Source organism: Octodon degus, unplaced genomic scaffold (genome assembly GCF_000260255.1).
Source record: "Octodon degus isolate 3935 unplaced genomic scaffold, OctDeg1.0 scaffold00001, whole genome shotgun sequence".
Taxonomy (NCBI): domain Eukaryota; kingdom Metazoa; phylum Chordata; class Mammalia; order Rodentia; family Octodontidae; genus Octodon; species Octodon degus.
The window spans coordinates 28621704-28627283 of NW_004524577.1; the positions used below are offsets into that span (position 1 = coordinate 28621704).

Here is a 5580-nt window from a genome sequence, read left to right on the forward strand (position 1 = left end):
AAAAAAAACAAACCTACTTCTTGCAATGTATGAACGAATCTCACAAATACACTGAATGATTTTATTTACATGAAGCCTAACATCCAGCAAACTAATCTCTCATCATGGAGATCAGCATAGTGATTATTTACTTCTCCGGCATGCAGTGGACTGCTAAGAACAGGAGGGAACTTTCGGGGCACTAAAAGCCTTCTACAGCTTGATGAAAGCAGCGGTCACCCAGGTGTACACAAGCGTTGAAGCTGAATGTACTCTCCATCAGCTCATTCACTGTGTGTATATCGTTTATCAGAAGAGAAAAAAACTTCTGTGGTTGATGATTTTAACTTCAGGAAAGGGAATAATTACATAGCAATTTCTCCCTACTTAAGAAAAAAAAATCCTTAGCCCTTTGTCCTTCCCAGGACCTGCCTAGCTCTGCTCTTTCCTTTACAAAGTTCTTTTGAAGATGTCTGGGATCACGGTCTTTCTAACCTCCCAGTGTCGCTTCAACAACTGCCCTGGCTCTTCCCCTGAAACAGTCTGTTCCAAGATCTCAACCAGGTCGTTATTAAATTTAATGAACAATTTTCAGTTACTTTATATCCGTCTGGCACATTCATATTCTTTTTTGTTTCTTTTTTTATCAGTCTGAGTTTGCAGCACAAGAAGACCACTTTTTAAATTTTTATTTTTGAACAATACAAAATAGTGATAGAAAAAAAAAAACAGCTTTAGAAATGATACAAGATTTCCCTCAACAAAGTAATAGGAATTCAACAGTGGTTGCTGCAGTACATGATGCTATCTTTAAATTAGTTGTTCAGATTACCAGATATAAACATGTAAGATTCTTTTAAAGAAACAAAGCAGAAGAATAACAAAGAAGTTATAAGAAATTCAAGAGGAAGAAAAACATTCAAAAGAAAAAAGAAAAAAAAATTAAGCATTAATTGCTCCTTTCAAAACACCAGCAGCAGAAATCAACAATACAATTGTCCAAACTATTCTGCATATATACCTAAATATATCTCCCCCTTTTTTTGTTTGTCCTTTTCCTTATGTTAGTTTTTCCCTCCTGTTGAACAGTTTCTTTCCCTTTCACATGATGACCTCGTTTATACCATAGGAGTTGGTCCAGAAATGTAGCACCTCCAGATTCCTTTCTGTCCCTTCCCCCGCCCTCTCTGCTTCTTCTAGCTCTTAGTCCAATTGCAAAAACTAATTTTCTGTTTTTCTTCCAATTATTTTTTAATCCCCTTTTCTCCCTTCTGTTCCCCCTCCCTCTATTTTTTTCTCTCCTTCCCATTATCTGTCTTTTATTTTGAACTCTATATTTCAGATTTCTTGAGATATAAACAATTCTGTGTTATAAGCTCGAATGACTGATTTATTTCATTGAAGATTACTATCTCATACTCTTACCCACTTCTTTTTTTGTGTGCTGCTGCCTGTCATGATTGTCGTCTGACCTCTGAGAGTGCTTTTTCTTTGTCCCTGTGTCATTCCTTTGGCTCTTGCTTCTCTTTAGACTTCCTCTTGGCACCACTCACTTCACATTATGCCCTGGATGATATGTGCATGATACACAGGAATGGAAATGTCACAATAAGCTCATTAATTTGTACCAACTAATAATTATAAGAGTGAAATGTTTTTGAGACAGGATCTCTCTATGCAGTTTAGAATGGCCTTGAACTCATTACGTAGTCCAGGCTGGCCTCAAATTCATGGTAAGCCAAGTGCTGGAATTACAGGCATGTGCCATTATGTCCAGCTAAATGTTTTTTAAAATTTCATCTTAGATACCTACATCCCTTCTTTAGAAAGCCTTCCAATGATCCTAAGCCACATTAGTGACACCCCTATGAAATCCCAGCACATCCTACATGTGTCCCTAGGATGATATCACTTTTTTTTCTTTCTTTCTTTTTTTTTTTTTGGCAGAACCGGGGATTGAACTCAGGCCCTTGCACTTGCCAGGCTAGTGTTTATTCTATTGAGCCATCTTCTCAGCCCCTCCTAGGATGATACCTATCACACTGAACTATTATCACTTATTTGCCCTCTCTTTTCCTCTACTATAACATAAACTTCATGAACATAAACTATAGTTACTATAGTCATATTTAACCAGCAGAAGTATTTTCTAACATTAACCTCATGTTCACATATTTCATTTTCAGAGGGCAACGTTTTATGAAATATTTCTTATCATTAATCTAGTTATGGCTCTAAAGTGAGGATTATTTTCAAAGCATTTTTCGATGTACATTTATACTAATGCTTTTTATACAAAGTGAGTAGAATGGAGAATCCCTTGTATAATTTAGAGTTGCAAAAATTTTGTTCTTTTCACACTTATGTAGACTTTCTATGTTGGATAGTATATTTTTCTGCATATATCTTTTTTTACTATAAGCATCTGCATTTAAATATGAAATATCAGTGCTGTAGTCATTCTAAAATTGGGATGATCCTCCTGCTACGGTTTCAGAGACTATAAATGTGACATTAACAGAGTGCTTGCACATGGGGAAAATACCTGGAATGGGAAAAGGAGTCCTTTGCAACAGTGGTTTCACAGAATTGTGTAGGAAAAAAGAAGATGGTGCATGTAAAAGAAGCAATAACTTGGGCTTGATAACTCTGTTTTTATTTCTTTTTTTATTCTTGGCATGAAAATGTGGTGCCATAAAATGGCAATTAATTAAAGACAGACTCAATTCATGGTGCTAGAGGGGAGTAGAAAGACAATCATGACTGTTTCCTTTTACTGGGAAATCCACGTCCACAGGGTAGGTAAAGGATTAACAGCGGCCTTGAGATTGTCACTCTGCTACTAGGGGGAAAATGACCTCAACCAGATCCCCCTTGTAAACATCCTAATGGTATTTACTAGTGGAAAGATACCATAGAGTCTCTATCTAAAAATAATGCTTTTTGGCAGCATAGACCTGCTCTGTCTAGACTGTGTATTCTAAATAAACTTTCAGTTTATGGATTTATGGGTGTAGCTGGCCGAAGACTGAGAGGTAGTCATGTAAGCATTTTCTATCTGTCCAACTAAAAAGATATAAAACTGGGAACTTCAAAATCAAAATGGATCTTTTTAGAACAACATGTTCATATGAATTGTTCAGAACTCAGCTGTTACTCTGAAACCAAAATACATCCTCATGCCAGACAAAGGTACAGTTTTGGGAAGCTGTGTCTGATAGACTCAGACTCATCCAAACAGAATGCCCAAGTGTGTTAGGATCTTGCTAGTATCCTTAGTGAAGTCTAGGGTTGGATAAGATATATAATACTCTGGAGTCTCCTTTGAACTTTCAGTTTTTTTGGTCAACACAGCAAGTATGCATAAGAAATGAAAGGATAATAAATGTGATGTATCCAAACAGAATGAGGAAAGGTTATTTCTGAAATAGTACTGTGAAAATTAGTCTTTAAAAATAAATAGGCTCCTCTTTGAGAATATATGGTAGAACCAAAATAAAAAAGGAAATTATTTAAAAGTAAATAGAATGTATATGAAACTACTTTAAAGTTGTATTTAAGAAAGTTGTATTTAAGAAATTTGTCTAAGCAAAAAATAAGACATCAAAAGGAGAACCAGGAGAGAACGGCTTGATAGATTAAGAATGAACTAGGGAAACACATTTACAATACACTTGACTGATGTGAATTTAGTCTATTGAGTTAAAAACTAATGTCAGCATTGGAAAAGGTGCTACCCAATTGGCCAATGTAAAAATACAAAGTGTCAATGAATGTAAATGCAACTATAGTTATCAAGAAAACTCAAAATACATTTCAAAAACTGAGATACCATATGAACTTTCTAGGCATTACAGTGGCTGCATTTATGAATGGGAAGAATCCTAGGGTGATGACCAGGGTCCTGGGACAAAGCCATGCTCCTTCACCCTGCTGGTGAGGAGTAAATATGGAAGTCACAGAGAAGAGGACCAAGGATGCTTTTGAACAGTAAAAAAGTATTCAACAATATGACTTAGTCCCAAGGAAAATGTATTGGACAAATGAAAGAAGCCAGACTCACAAGGGGATATGTTATACAATTCCACTTAAGTGACACTTGGACAGCAAAGTTATAGTGAAGAAGAACAGATTAGCATTTGCTGACAGATGGGGGAGAGTGTTGACTACAAAGTGGCAACAAGGAGTCTTGGGACAATAGAACGTTTCATGTCTTGATGTTGATGGTGGCTATACAAATCTATGCATTTGTTAAGACTCATAGACATATTATAGAGATAAATTTTACTATAAATTAAATAAATTTAAGGGATTAAAAATTTTAAGAATTAAAATAGTAAAAGAAAAAAGGCTGGAAATTGTTCATTGTTTTATTTTATTTATTTTTAAGTAGAATAAAAAATAGCATAATAATAATAATAATAATAATAATAATAATAATAAGTTTCTCCCAGACCCAGCTGGGAGCCGAGACTTAGGATAAGGAAATCCTTCACCAACTTCATGTGTAAAAAGGACTCTTATCCAGCCTCCAAATCCAATATCAAGAAGGTTGGATGGCAGAACAGAAAATATTCTATGATAAGAAGAAAGAAGAATTAATGCAGCGATATCTCAAAGAACAAGAATAATATGATGGGCCGGGGAGATGGCTCAGTGGAATAAGCGCTTCCCTGGCAAGTGCAAGGACCTGAGTTCAATCCCCGGTTCCGCAAAAAAACAAAAACAAAACAAAACAAAAAAGAATAAAGGTTCAATAATTTTTTCTTTCTTTCTTTCTTTTTTTTTTTTTTTTTTTTTTTGCTGAACCGGGGATTGAACTCAGGTCCTTGCGCTTGCCAGGGAAGCGCTTATTCCACTGAGCCATCTTCCCGGCCCTCATTAAATATTTATTAAAAAAAAGAATAATATGATAACAGATTGCTTATAGGAGACGAACGTGTAAAGAATGGCCTTAATTTCATGTACGAGGCCCCACCAGGAGCTAAAAAAGAAAATAAAGAGAAAGAAGAAACAGAAAGAGAGACCGAATACAAATTCGAATGTCAGAAGGGGATCCATGGGAAAAATATGCCAAAGATGATATGAACATCTGAGACCAGCCTTTTGGTATTCAGGTTGGAAATGTGAGTGTCCTTTGTCTGGTCTTTCTGGAATCAATGCAAGTTCAGTTCCCACTGATGGCTCAGGGCCATCGATGCACCCCTCGGAGCTAGTAGCGGAGATGAGAAACAGTGGGTTTGCACTGAAAAGCAATGGGCTGGGGAGAACCTTGGCGGCACACGATCCAGCACAGGAGGATGTTTCCAGTGAGGGTGAAGAAGATCCAGAAGTTGAATTCTTAAAGTCACTAACAACCAAACAAAAACAGAAACTTCTCAGGAAATTGGACAGGCTTGAAAAGAAAGAATAAGAAAAAGAAAACAGAAAAAATAAAAAGTTACGCAAGACCAAAAGTAAACACAAAAAACGTAAGCACAAATCATGCTCCTCCCCCAATCTTCCTCCTCTTCCTCTTTCTTCTCTTCAGAGCCTTCAGAAAGCAGCAGTAAGAGTGACAGCAGAGCAAAGAAAATAGAGGAGGAGGAGGAGGAGGAGGAG

At 36.4% G+C, this 5580-nt stretch overlaps 1 protein-coding gene and 1 pseudogene across 1 annotated transcript in view; one reads left to right on the forward strand and one right to left on the reverse strand.

Annotated features, from left to right (window-relative positions):
- The window catches only part of Rgs7bp (regulator of G protein signaling 7 binding protein), a 113353-nt gene that overhangs the window by 70419 nt on the left and 37354 nt on the right, over nucleotides 1–5580 (reverse strand). The gene's annotated exons all lie outside the window — the stretch shown is intronic.
- LOC105742280 overlaps nucleotides 1–5580 on the forward strand; it is a 27293-nt pseudogene that overhangs the window by 20930 nt on the left and 783 nt on the right.